The following is a 14,975-nucleotide window of genomic DNA, read 5'->3' as shown; positions in this document are numbered from 1 at the left end:
ACAACATTTAAGAAGAAAGCAACAAGTAAACAAAGTCCAAAAAGAGCGAAAGAAACTAAGGATAAGGTAAAGAATATAAAGAAAGCAAACAAATATTGCAAAACTCCATAATAAACAATAGACTAACAATAGATTTTAAACTTATCGTTATCTAAAGTAATATCCTTTGTGATTTGTTTGTGTTCAGTTAACGGCAAGTCAAAGAATCAAACCCCATCTTATAAAGATCTTAAACTAAGTCCCGAGTTCTTCTATATTTCCGTAGATTTGGAAACGTCCTACGAAGTTTTCCTCCCCATTTATTTTTGGAAATTTGTTTAGTTAGATGAATATCAATAGTTACATCATTTTATTGACACTTTAAATGCTTGATCTGACTATTCCCTTGATAGAATGCAAAAACTAATCGAGTCACTTTTGTTAGTGACCATCGCATCTCTTCTCGTGGCGGAAATGAAGACCCTTTCCGCTTTGACAGGTTCAAAGATGACAGCAGAGAGTGAGAACAAGTTGGCAAAGGCACAAAAAGAAAAAAACAAGGACCCGAGCTGAGTGGTCCTCTGGGAAAACGGCGGGGGGGAAACTAGAAAAGCGTATTGGCTTCCGTTCCTACAGCAAATAGGAAATTCCAAAGTGAAATTATTGAAATAGCGTGAAGAAAACGTGTGTTCGACGAGGCGGGTGGAAACCACGTTAAAGTACATCCGTTGGCAAAGTGAAAGAGTTCAAATTGGTAGCCAAACGAAACGAAGCGACAGAAAAAATAAGAAAAAAAAACCAAAGCAAAGCAAAAGAAATGACGACAGGAAATGGACATAGCCACTAAAAACAAAAAAAAAAAGCAAACGAAAACTCAAAAAAAAAATATAAAAAAAAATTGGGTGAAAAAATAAGCAAAACAGATTGAAGAACCTAAGCAAAATGTCGCCAGATGAAGCCTTGCGCCATTTTTCGCCCTTGTATGGCATTGACGGGGTCGAACTAACCCAGTAATCGAAGTGAACAACAAACCTCTCAAACTATGGCAGGTTGGTTATTTGAAAGCTTCCCTTTCTTTCAACCCCTTCTCCACCTCTCTTCACTCTTTGAATTCTTTCTCTCTCCTACTACTCTCAAGGGCTGTTCAATGGGACATGGGCATAGAAGAAAGTGCACAAAGAGTGCAAAGAGGAACAAGTTTTTCTATCCAAAGCTTGAAAAAATTTCTTTTAAAGGAGTCTACCAAAAGGCCCAGAAAGTGGCAATAATCTCAAGTTCAGCGCATTCAAGTACATAAGCAGGAATGGTCAAGAGTATAAGAAATTTGAAACTAGGCTAAGGACTAAAAGATAAGCATGTCAATAGCAACAATTATTATCGTTTAACGGCTTAAGCGAGTTCAAAATGTTTGTTTTGTCTTCAATTCTGAAAGTCTTATATGAAATGCATTTAACAGAAGTGTTTATGAATATTTTTGTCTCTATCTGTTTCTATTTTTCATCTATTGATTTTAAATTTCCAAATCTCTATATTTGAAAGTTGAAAAGCTTATCAAATTAAAAATAAGTAGGCGACTTTTATAAATTAAATCTACACATTCTTAATTAGAGCAAAACTTAGTATTTTATTACATTAACAAGACTTGGACTTTACAAACTATTATCTTTGGTAACTTGCCTTGTTTTCTACGGATAAAAAAAAGTACGGAAATTTCATTCAAAAGATAGAAGATAATACCATTTTAAAATTATATCAACTTTCTTGCCTTTTCAAATTTAAAAACCAGAAGACCGAGGTCTATAGTCGGAGATGCTTGCTGCTATGCGTCGCATACTCTGGACCAAAATTAATATGCCCTTTTTGCAAGGGTATAATAAACTGTTATGTTTAATTGAAAATAAAAGTATGCCTTGTGTATCATCTGTCGTTTTCATGTTTAATACCCCAGATCCGATTCGGATTCATTTCAGTAACAAAGTAAAAGAATAAACAAAAACAAATATAATTAAAATCAAAGAAATCTTAGTAAGTATTAAATTAAAGTGTGAACAATAGATGGAGGGAATAAAAAAGATTTGCCCTAGTATGTAGAATATAGAGATTTTATTTCCAAGGATATTTTAAATGGGAAAACGGAAAAGAGACACACACACACCCTCTCGCAACTTGCAACCGGACGGATGTTTCTGTTATTATTTTTGGAACTTTTTTCTTTTTATTTTAATGTATAAATTTAATTACATAATTAAATAATTTTTTCGGCTCACCACTGCCCATTTCTCCGTTGGCGCTCCAGAAGCTTAAAAATGTGCTGCAAACTACACTCGACCTTTGGCCACGTAGCTCTGGCCGCGGTTGAGGAATTTGATCAGATCACTGCCCATTTCTCCGTTGGCGCTCCAGAGCTTAAAAATGTGCTGCAAACTACACTCGACCTTTGGCCACGTAGCTCTGGCCGCGGTTGAGGAATTTGATGGATTTCAAGCAGCCAATCCATCGTCATTGGCTGCTGCAAGGAACAGCCGTCTATTATCCTCCGTCACAGGAATTATAGACAGGCTAAAAATGTTCAAGCAGGTTGAAGATAGCCTATTTTTTGGCGTAATGTCGACGTAGGGAGGCTGCTGACCATTTACATCTTTCGGTTCCATTTCGTATTCTGAAGGAGCGGGGTCTGAGCTCTTTGTCGGAATGACCCATACCGCAAGCTTTCACCATAGCCCCATCAGATGAGGTGCTCTGCAAGCTCTCCTCACTGCATTGGAGGACCTGTCCAAAAAACTCATTGCTTGATCCAGAGGAGAGCTTAATGCCAGAAGAGTGCCTACCGTCGGACGACTGTAATTCAATGCTTGAGCATAGACCAACTTGGCCGCACAACTTGCAATGGGGCGTAAGTTACCGTAATTCTTCTTGAAACTACCTGGTCCAGCACGATGTTGCAACCCCGAAAGATCCTCATTGAATCTTAATCCTATTACAGTTAAAAAAAAAAAAAAAAAAAATTAAATAAAGTGAAAAATGTAAGTATATTGGAGTGAAATAAGAACAATGGGTGTAAGAAAAAAAGAGATGAATTGCATTATAGCAGGTATAATATAAAGGTTTCCTTTTCTTTTTCTTCTGTATCTACCTTAGTCAAACGTAGCATGAAAAGGTAGGAGAAGAAAATCAGAACTGCTACGGAATTGTCGTCATGATTTTCTTTCGCTCTCCTCAAATTTGGCTATTAAACTGATAAATGTTTAATTTTAAAACAATCGCGTTTAAAGTAAAGAAGTTATGGATAAAAGTCACTGTTTTCGACCGAATGTGCCTATGGGAGCTATATGATATAGTTATCCGATCTTGATCAAATTTGGTACAGTCATTAGTATATACACAAAACTAGCAAGTATTAGTTTTTATGACAATTGCTTGAACACAAGTTAGTTATATAGAAACGTCACTGTTCGTGACTGCCGCTATACTATTGCTCCGGCTATATCCGAGTTATACAATCCGGTATAAAGAAGCCTACAGGCTTAATTTCATTATGCAGCTTTTAAGGTCTAGGAGGAGTTTGCGTTAATTCAGACGGACGGACGGACATGGCTATATAAAAAAACAAATTACAATCCCACATCGGTAGGTTCACGTGAAAACAGAATCATAACATATAACATTTTTATCTGAATTTTAATATTTAACTTGAGAGTATCGAACTAATCGAGAAGGCTTTGTTTTTAAAACGGCAGATACCGTTTTATGTAATACGAATTTACTTCAACAATAACATACAAATAAGTAAAAGGTTTTTTTTTTATTTTGCTTAGAGCTTGGATTTCGACTTGGAGTCACAATTTCTGCTTCTGACCCAGTTGACCTTTGGATACATTCAATTAATGTTTTTAAGCCTTTTTCAAGCAATTTTGTAATCTAGTTTTTGCAATTTAAATTCATTGCCATCTTTGGATGCCATGACCCTTTCCATCAATACTACAACAAAATCTGCTTAAAGTGTAGATCACGCAAAATCAACGTCCAGGAAGTTGGAACAAAAAATTGAAAAAAAAGAAATTACAGGAGCAAGCAGAGGAGAAGGCAGAAAAAACACAACATACTCTACATGTTGAAGGTACAAACAATTGAAGTAGCCACATCAGCAGAGGGCTAAAATAGGTAGGCACCAGTGTGTGCGAACAGGAGGAGTAGGGGGTTTGGTTACACCGGATGCTGGACGCGGGGAGTTTGGGTTCCTCTAAGCTTTCGGTCAATTGGATGGCCAACAACCAGACTCCCTCTTGCACTTGGCGGGCCTTTGGAAAATTGCGCTTACGCGACGTCATTCTTCTCGTTCTCAAACAAAAAGTAAGCCGCCGTCACCGTCAACTTTCGTCGCCGCCGTCGTCGCCAATGAATGTTGTTGTTGGGGTAGAATTTTCTCTTCAGTTTTATTTTTGCTGGAGCCTGGAAACGTGCCCCAGCTAACAAAAGAGTTTCTAATGATTTTTGCGCCATGTTTGTGCGAGACTACTGAGTTGTTGCTGCTTCTCCTGCTCCTGTTCCCAGCTGCTGCTGTAGCTAAAGCAAGTTGGTGGGTGGATGGTGGCGGCACGGAAATGAAAATCGAAAGAATTGTTGACCAGCAGCAGCAATAGGAGCAGGAGCAACATCAGGCCTCAGCAGGCTGGCCAGAAGGCAGGCAAGCAGGAGGAATGGCAGGTAGATGAAGCATTCTCCCCAGCCAAATGCAAATAAATTCAATCGATGCCCGTTGTTAAGCTCTCTAGCCCATGCATGCATGCGTCTGCTGTTGCATTGTCGGCGAGAAGAGGAGGCCACTGCTACGAGAGATGTTTGGTGGTGAAGATGGTGCAGAGAGAATGGAGACAAATGGAGATGGAACTGAGCCTGGAGATGGTCGGTTGCTCGTTGCGGCATTGCGCGAATCCTATTATTTAGAAAAGGCCCAGATAGAGAACCCCACTTTGAGTGTATGTGTGTGTGTGTGTGTGTGTGTGTGTGTGTGTGTGTGGGGGAGGGGGCAAATCGGAGTCGGTAGACTAAGCGAGAGACATAGAGAGTGAGAGAACGAGCGAGAAAATGAAAATCCTTTGGCGTATGATGCATCATCACAGGAGAATGGAGTATCCGAGTAGGCATCGGAATGGTGGGAAGTCTGCCAAAGGATGCTGGTGGGAGTAAAATGGAGGCAGAGTTGTTAGACTCAAGCCTAAAATCAACATGGACCTACTGTAGGTGTGTGTAGGCCTTTCGGTTTGTATTTCTCGAAATTTCCATGCGATTTGCAAGCGCAAAATTTTCGCCGAAAACCCCCAAAAGGCAAATATCACACACACACTGAGAAAATTTCACAAATAACATGCTGATTTTTTAATGAATCTTAAAAAATTCATCATACGCCATGTGGTTTATATTCCTGTGTTATCGCTTTCTTTATCTAACTGATTTCTAAATAATTTCAAACCGAATAAGCAAACAAATAATAATTTAAGAGTTTAGTTTTTCGCTAGATTTAATTGTAATTCTCAATGAGTTTTAGCGTTTATCTGTTCTGATCTAAATCAAATAGAATTGATTTAATCTTATTATCTACTATTAAAAGAATAAAAAGTGAAAATTATCTAAAGTATTTAAAAGTAAAGTATTGGATTTAGATGCAATCACAAGGACTTTAAAAACAGTTTGTAGCTTTACAATAGACTAACTAAATAAATCATCATGTTGATCATGTTCAAGTATTTCTCACCGTGTATGCAAAAAAAAAATGAGAAAATGAAAAACAAGAAGAGTTAAAGTAGAAACAGTGTCTAAGGTCCATATAGAGAGACCGCAGGAGGAAAGGAAATACTGCAATGCGTTGGGTGTTATCCAGAACGTGGTTAGTTTTCTTTTGCACCAGCATTTTCGGCTAACATTTTTCTAGTTTTCTTTTAGCATCGGCTACCTAAGCACAGGCGAGCCAACCTTTACCCCACCTACTTCTATCCCTTCTCTCTTCAACTCTCCACATGATCGTTAAGAGGGCAGGGGGATGGCTGAACGAGGAATGGTGTTGCCGGGGGAAGTAGCTCTTGGAGCGGAAACGCAATTTCCAGGCCTACGAAAGACAACAAACAAAAATTTGTTTGAGGCAAAGAACGTTCGACCAAACGAACGGAATGGACGAATTTTAACCAGGCAAGGAGCACATCGTGCAAGTAGTACGTTGGGATGAGGTAGAGAAAAAGAAGAGAAAAACCTGCCTTTTTGCTTTTTGGTGTTTGATTATGCGTTGGCTTTCGGTTTCCGAGAAATGCAGGGTGGGTGGGAAGTTGGTTTGCCGTTAGTGAAGTAGAAGGAGCAAGGGGCAAGTCGCTCCTCATTTTGGCTATCGGCTATCACCTGGCCAGTATATCATCAAAAATGTTGTTTGCTTCCTATGATGCTTTTCATTTTTCGTTTAATAAGCCCATGCCCAGTGCCAGTGCCTACAACCAACCAACCAACCACCCACTCATCCATCCATCCATCCACCAAACTCAGTTAGTACAACCAACTTGGCGTATGCATGATTTTTGCATCCGACGCCTGAAAGTATGCAAAGTACTAACCAACAAAAAAAAAAAAAACAACAACAAATGAACAAGTAAAACAACAACAAAAACGAAAAAAAGGTTTTACCCACAAAATGGAATGTCAAGTTAACCGCAAATTGTCTACAACAAGACCTCATTAAAGGCGCAATTTAATGCGGGCTTGGGCAGAAGGATGCAAGCAATTGCCGCAAGGATGCCACAAAAAATGACAACAAGTGGTCCTTTTGGTGGCATCCTTTACATTTTTTTGTTGTGTTTTTTTTTTTGCGTCATTGTTGTTGGCAGTCATAATCCGTTTTGTTCTAACACATATAAATCCGCTAAAGCTTTCAGCTCATCTTCTGCCACTAAAGAATACAACAAAAAAAACCAGACACACACCCATGTAGAAAGAACCAGAAGGCAGTTGAAACATGATTGAAATTCAAACGAATTTTAAATGCACTTTAGTTTCCATTGAAACTTTTTCCTTTTACTTGGTCTGTGAGAGAACATGTAAAAACTTAATAAAACAAACAAAACCTAAACTCATGCCAACCAAAATGCAAAAATTGATAACAATTTAATAATTTGGCGACCTTTGATACAATCAAAATTTGTGGAAGGTTGGGTTCCAGAATTATTTAGTAGCATATCTTAAAAAAAGATATGATATATAAATAAACTGTTATAAGAACTAATCAAATTTAACTAATTGTAAGTCAAAAGAGTTTAAAGCTTGGTAAAAAAAATAAAGGATTGTAGATAATTTTACTGAACTGAGATGAAAATTTATTAGGCCTTATTATTTTTAAACAGGACTTAGATTACAGTCCTGGAAGTTATTTAAATAAACTTGAATACCAAACACATTCGATTTGATATATTTTGAATATTTCTTGAATTTTTACTCCCTCAAAAAGTCTTAACGGAAAGGATCTAAATTGAATCTACTGCTTTTCTAATAAGAATAATTTCTATTTATTTGTCCAATTTTTCAAGTCACATTAATTGAACTTTTAATTATTAATACTATATATTATAATATTATAAGCAAATAATGAAATATTTACGATTTTATGGATTTAAAAGAGGTTTTGAAAATGGGAACAGGCCTATCGTTCTCTTTTTAAATAAGTAAGAATTGTGGAAGATATGGAAATTCATCATCTTTTATTTTTAAGAAAGGCTAAAAGCCATAATTATTTCAAAACTATATTAAACAATTAGCTATGAATAAAATCCATGATAATTATTAACTTTTCCAATTGTTTTATATTTAATGCTTCAGTTTCAATTGGCTGCTTTAAACTGTTCTGAAATTTCAACTCAAAAACCTTTTGAGAATAAAGAATGGAATGAACTCAAGTTTTTCAACTTCTTCATATAGTCAATGTTATCGTTTTTGTCGCTTTTAGTTAAGTTTCTCCCCCACTGAGAGGGTAAAATGAACTGAACATATGTCCTAATCATGTGACTTTTGTCATTTAGGGTAAAAAACAAAAGCACTGAATGTTTCTACTCCGCTGACTAATATATACATATATAGATATATTTATATGTATAAAAAACATTTTTTTGTTCGTTTTCAACCTCTCACCACCCCCCACCCTCAATTTGATGGAGTCTATTCTCCATTCGCTGCTAACCAAAGGCATGCCAAGCTTGTCAGCCAGCCAGGCACTTGTCGTCGTTGTTTCTGTTATACATATATAAGTGTATATATAGAAAAAGATTTCATATATATAAATTTTTTTTATACTTGGTCCCTTTGGTCCTTAGAATAAATTCTTTTTTAAATGTACACACACACATTCACACACAATGATTGTGTGTGTGTATGTGTGTGCGTGGAAAAAAATCCTCATGGTTGTCGTTTGTCGAGGTTGCAGTTAAGTGTGTGTATATATCTGTGTGTGTGTGTGGCACGCGCGTTGTCTGTGGCGCGTGCCTTTTCGGCACTCAACGTGGCACCCAGCAACAACAACAACAACAATGACAACGACAAGGACAACACTTCCTTTTGGCTTTTGCCTGTGGAAAGAGAGCCCGCTGGAATCCACTGTTGGCATCTCACGCTTAAGTGTTATTTGTCTACGTTTACATGGGATCCCAAAGTGTGTCCTTTCTTCTACTCCTTTTCTCTCTCTGTCTCTCTCACCCTTACTCTGTCTCTTACTCTGTATGTGTGTATGTGTTCTGGGCGTGCTCTGGTAATTGTGCCGCTCATATGTGTGAATTAAATGTGCCGTAAAGGATCCCAATTTTCCGGTCACTTAACTGAAAACCGAGAATGTGCCGCAACAGAAAAGCACCCATCACATCAAAAAAAAGAAGAAAAAAAGGGAGCAAAAGCAACACCAAAGCCAAATCACAAATGTAAGCTGAAAAGGGACATCGGTGGAACAACATTATTCATGTTGATTCAGTTGATAGGTCATGTATATAATTAAATAATAATAAACTCATGTTGTCCAACTAATTAGCTTAAACAAAAGCATAAAACATTAATCAAAAATCTTTTTGTTTCTTCACTTCAGATTATAAAAAAAAACACAAAGTTTTGAACCTCTAGGAGATCTTCTTCAGGGCAAAGGACAAGGATTAATAGCAAAAATTTCCCTTATACTGCCATGGGTATGACTTTAGAAGACTTCTATGGGGTCGTTTAATCAAATCGAGGCGGCCAAAGCAGCCGATTAGCTTTGGCCTTTGTGTCCACTTTTGAACACTGAAATCTCGAGTTTGAGTAAATTTGTACTTACCGAAAAATGTACTCTGGTCTCTTGCTCTGAATTCTGTCAGCCTCAGTAACTATGACTTGGGTTGAAATCTTTAGTGGGCGTCGTAAGTATAGGGAATCCATTTAATTTGTTTAATTCTATTCCAAGAATCAACGCAAATGAAGCAGAAGCTTACAAATTTGTACTTAAATCAACCTGAAATAAAGGAAAAACTATTTTAATCGAAATTACTTACACCGAAAATTAGTTACATACATTAGTACACGAAAATATGTAGATGTTTCTATGTATTATCTTTGACACGAAAATAGATGTTTCTATGTATTATCTTTGACGTCCCAGCGTGGCAGCTATCATAGACTTAATCTGTAGGGAATTACTTTGGATGTGTTTGCTGTTGATCCTCTTGCTTCAATTGCAATCTTAGTTCTGAAAAAAGGTAAAAAAATTTTACTTAAAAAAAAAAAGTAAGCTTACAATTTTCATGCATATGTATGTGTATTGACCTCCCATTAGGATTACACACACAGGCAACCACACACACTCACACGTTTGCAAGAAAAAAGTGGCCAGCGGAGTCCCAAAAAAACTTTCTCGTAATATTTTTACAACCCTCTCAGAAAATTCATTTGCGAATAGATTCATTCAAAAGCGGCTTGTCCAAAATTTATAAATATCTAATTTATTTTCACTTTTATGCACTCAAAATACATAAATATATAAAACACAAAAATTATTTGCAAGAAAACGTGACTAACGAAAAAGTAACCATGCGACAGTGTTGCCAGACAGTGTTGCAAAAGACTCGCTCCGATCGAGCTTGCTGTTAAGTCACTGTTAAGTTAACAGTGCTTAAGATGTTAAGTTTAAAATTGTTCCTTTAAAATTGGCGTTTCTTAAATCAATCTTTTGTATTTCGTTATTATTTAATGGACTTCCTAACAAAATAATTAATTATTTTAAAGACTTTATTTTTCAAAATTTGATCATAAATTACGCACACTTGCGCAATATTTAAATTCATTATGAATAAATTATCCCATCTCTCTCTCTCTCTCCCTCTAGAATCTTAAAACGCATTAGGGTCATATTTAGAAATATAGAGACATTGACTCACAAGCGATGATTTTGGTTATTTTGTAAACAGTTTCTATATTATAAATAAAAGGTCTAAAAGAACCTTGTATATGTAACTCGTGTAACTTCATTTTCTCGGGAACTGAACTGGAACTCTGGGACTTTTCCGCTAAAAAATATAACTTAGGGAATAGAGAATCGAAATCTTTTTAAATCTAGCTGGTTTTTGGACACTGCAATAAATATATCTTGAAATTTTTTCTATAATTTAGTGTACACATTGTTCGATCGAACTTTTAGGACACGGAGGCTTGGGGGTCCCCCAGGGCTGCACCCCTTGCACCAGTCTCGGTACGGCCCTGTGTAGAAGACTAAAAATTTCGCTTTAAAATCCTCGGTCAGTGGATAATTTTAAGACAAAAATTGATTACAAAACGTAATCTATAACTAAAATAGGAAATTTAGACTTAAACTCTGGCCTATCGATTCTCGAAACGATTCAAATTCAATTTGGAAAGTCGAGAAAAAAAAGTTTCATGCCATTTCTCTCATAATGTAGTGGACAGGTATCATTTGAAGTCGTGTTTTGGTTGTTGGTCAAGTGCCTGAGATGCGGACAATTAAGCTGCTTAGCATTTCCAATCTCTGCACATTAGTTAAACCAGCATCTTTAGTTACTGCTACTGCAATGGTCTTGCCGCCCCCCACCCCGCCGTACGCCGTCACCACAGACTCTTGTGTCTTGCCAATCCCAGAGAGTTGGCCACAAAATTCAGTGTCCCAAATCTGGTTGACCGCATAATTTACTTGTCCACAGCCAGCGCGCGCGCTCACATGACAATTTAATTGCTGACATAATGTCAAACACAGGAGCGACAAACACAGACACAGATGGACACATTGACGTGAAGAAGGGGGAGGAGGAGAGAGGGATGATGATGGTGAGAAGGGATATTCGTGGGTCTCATTTTTTGTTCGCTTTGGCTGAATTGTTATCCTTTGCGGTTAACACATTTGCATTTCCAAGGCGCCAGCAGCAGCAGCAGCAGGCAAAAAGGCAAACAATGTTTTTAATATAAACAAAGTAAAACAAATTAACAAGGAAGGAACGACAAAAAAAGGGCACACCAGGACATCCTGATGACCATGATGAAGAGGATGATGACGACGACGATGATGATGATGATAATGGCGATGAGGATGTGTGAAAATTGTGTTTATTTTATTGTGTTATCCTGGCTTTAACGAGCATTAAAAAAATTATATATATATATATATGTAAATATATATCTGAGTGCTTGTGTGTCTGTGTGTGTGTGTGTGTGTGTGAGTGTGTGTGGGCAATTGTTTTGACTCAATTTACATGCCAAGGGCCCAAGGATCGTCATCGTCGTTCTCGTCCAGTGTGTGTGTGAGTGTGTGCCCAGCTAATTACCAACACACGGCCAAGGACCAAAGTCTCGCTTTTCGGGGTGGTCGGCACGGCGTGTCCGGCAGTTAATTAGGAAATTAAATTGACTAAAGTGCTTGAGCGTTTTGCTTGTTTGCTTGGGTCCTGTTGCCTGTTGTCCCCCTTTACCCTTACCTAAGACCGTTTCCTTCGTCCGGTTAAAATAATTTAACGCAAATAAGTTTAGCGAATGTCCCTACAACCGTCTCGCTTGCACACTGATTGATTTATCTTCTACGCACATGCATACGCCGCGTGGGCCACCCGGTTAAACAAATTTCTTGAGCCTCCTTGCTATCCTCATACCCCACGATTACCACCTCGACCACCAACTCCTTCTCCTCCTCCGCCTCCCACTTCATTAGGCTGCCTCTTTCTCTCTCTCACTCTTAATATCTTCATAGCTCTTTCTCTATCTCACACTTGCTCATTCTATCTTTATCTATCCTTCAGCCTCAGTCTCCGTCTCTTGACATTGCGTCAAGCCACTACCCACTTTTTTGGGTTCCTTTTTGTGCCATCGGTTCCCTATACTACAAATACAACTACACTATAGGAAAATCTCTCGCACTTTATATACAAGAATCAGTAGAGGAAAGAGTGAGAATGTCTATTGCAACGTTGCCTACTTTTAGGCGGCGGCTGCCTTCCTGCCTGCCATTCATTTTCATTTACTCAACCCCTTGGCTCCTGGCTCCAATCTCTTCTGTTTGCCTCAAAACCCCCCTGTAACGCCCGCTCATCACCCCTGGTCAATATCCTTCTACTAGCCACTATCGCTTCCCCCCCTGTTATCCACACTATCCATTGCTTTCATATCCTTTTGCCTTGCCTTTCCTTGCATTTGCCTTGTCTGTCGTTAGGTTTTTCGGTATATAACGCGTAAACGCACCAACTGGCATTGGTTAGTTGAAGGCGGAGCCAAACTTTTAGCCAGAGATGACGACGACGACGACGACGGCGGCGGCGAGGACTACTACAAACGCCAACGACGTAGAAGAAGATGAAATATATGGACCTAGGGCTGGGTATGGGCTTGGCTTTGAATCTAGCCTAGAGTGGGGAGCACCTTCGTCACTTTTCATGCCTTTTTCTTAGCTTCTCTTTACTTTTTCAGCTATTTCTTTTCCCTCTTTTTTTCTGCGCCTTATTTTTGTTTGCTTTCCCTCATGCTTGAGTTCGATTTATTGTATAAATATCAAGTATAAATCCTGACCATCAATTCAAAAAATAAACGATTGCAGAGTACCAGGGACAAATCAAATAAAGCATCTGACTATGCATGTGTATATAAGGGTCAAAGATCAATCCATTTATAAATCAGAACCAGGCCACACACAACATAAACTGAACGATGAGAAATTCTTTGTCAAATTGCATTCATTTCGTTAAATCTGACAGAGACTGATGAAAAATGAAATTTAGTCTTAGAACTAGCTGCTAAATTTTTGTGTCATTTGAAGCTTAACATTAATAAACTAATAAGTTGTTAATTAATAATATTTTGCTAGTTTTTCTTTAGTTAGGGCAGTTGAAGAGATTATATTTCAATATTAGTCTAAACCTTGCTTTAAATTGAAAAAAGCAAGTTCATAATCAAATATTAAGAGCATTTTTAGAACAATATTTTTAATCCATTTCTCATATTGGATTTTCAAAGTTTAAAGGTAATTTTAGTTAACCGCCAGATCTATAACTCTAAAAAAGTGAAACTAAAGAGATTGATAAAATTCTTAGGCGATTTGTCATTAGCTTTACATTTGTCTAATCCTTTTCATTAAGAATTTTCATAGAACAGTTTTCGTAGTCCTTAACTTTAATTAAGACAAACTGTAAACTACTTAGACTATATTAATTATTGTACCTTAAAAATGAAAGAATGAAGCGAACTACTTGTCAAACCTTGTAGTAAGCCTGCTCCATTCATAGCTTAAACTAGTTGAGAGTTACAGGTAAAAGGAAAAACACAAAGTTTTGAACCTCTAGGAGTTCCTTTTCAAGGCAAAGGACAAGGATTAATAGCAAAAATTTCCCTTATACTGCCATGGGTATGACTTTAGAAGACTTTTAGGGGGTCGTTTAATCAAATCGAGGCTGCCAAAGCAGCCGATTAGCTTTGGCCTTTGTGTCCACTTCTGAACACTGAAATCTCGAGTTTGAGTAAATTTGTACTTACCGAAAAATGTACTCTGGTCTCCTGCTCTGAATTCTGTCAGCCTCAGTAACCATGACTTGGGTTGAAATCTTTAGTGGGCGTCGTAAATATAGGGAACCCATTTAATTTGTTTAATCCTATTCCAAGAATCAACGCAAATGAAGCAGAAGCTTACAAATTTGTACTGAAATCAACCTGAAATAAAGGAAAAACTATTTTAATCGAAGTTACTTACACCGGAAATTAATTACATACATTAATACATCAAAATATATATATACATGGATTCTATGTATTATCTTTGACGTCTCAGCGTGGCAGCTATCATAGACTTAATCTGTAGGGAACAGAGATTTGGGTCAATTACTTTGGATGTGTTTGTTGATCCTCTTGCTTCAATTGCAATCTTAGTTCTGAAAAAAGGTTTAAAAAATTTTACTTAAAGAAAAGGTAAGCTAACAATTTTCATGCATATGTACATATGTATGTGTATTGGCCTCCCAGTAGGATTACACACACAAGCAGCTAAACACACACACTCACACGTTTGCAAGAAAAAATCGGCCAGCGGAGTCTCAAAAAACCCCTGTCGCAATATTTACACAACCCTCGCAGAAAATTCATTACGAATAGATTCATTCAAATGCGGCTTATCCAAAATTTATAAATATTTAATTTATTTTCACTTTTATGCACTCAAAATACATAAATATATAAAACACAAAAATTATTTGCAAGAAAACGTGACTAACGAAAAAGTAACCATGCGACAGTGTTGCCAGACAGTGTTGCAAAAGACTCGCTCCGATCGACCTTGCTGTTAAGTTACTGTTAAGTTAACAGTGCTTAAGATGTTAAGTTTAAAATTGTTCCTTTAAAATTGGCGTTTCTCAAATCAATTTTTTGTATTTCGAATACAGGGAAAGAATGAGATGCATTTCTTCATTGCAATAAAAATGTGAAGAAGAATTTGCCTTGATCTTATTATCCTTTTTGTCTCTGAATTATGT

At 37.3% G+C, this 14,975-nt stretch overlaps 1 long non-coding RNA gene across 1 annotated transcript; it reads right to left on the bottom strand.

The window, feature by feature from the left end:
• Nucleotides 1-2,897: 2,897 nt before the first annotated feature.
• Nucleotides 2,898-9,698, bottom strand: LOC124460702. Its single transcript, XR_006954714.1, has 3 exons — nucleotides 9,539-9,698; nucleotides 9,305-9,478; nucleotides 2,898-2,953 (listed from the first exon to the last, which is right to left on the bottom strand). It is a non-coding gene; the product is annotated as an uncharacterized LOC124460702 (long non-coding RNA).
• Between the last annotated feature and the right edge of the window lie 5,277 nt (nucleotides 9,699-14,975).

The sequence above is a fragment of the Drosophila willistoni genome (assembly GCF_018902025.1).
Source record: "Drosophila willistoni isolate 14030-0811.24 chromosome XR unlocalized genomic scaffold, UCI_dwil_1.1 Seg144, whole genome shotgun sequence".
Lineage (NCBI taxonomy): Eukaryota > Metazoa > Arthropoda > Insecta > Diptera > Drosophilidae > Drosophila > Drosophila willistoni.
The sequence above is the reverse complement of the archived record's forward strand: the minus strand, read 5'-3'. Positions and strand labels throughout refer to the sequence as shown.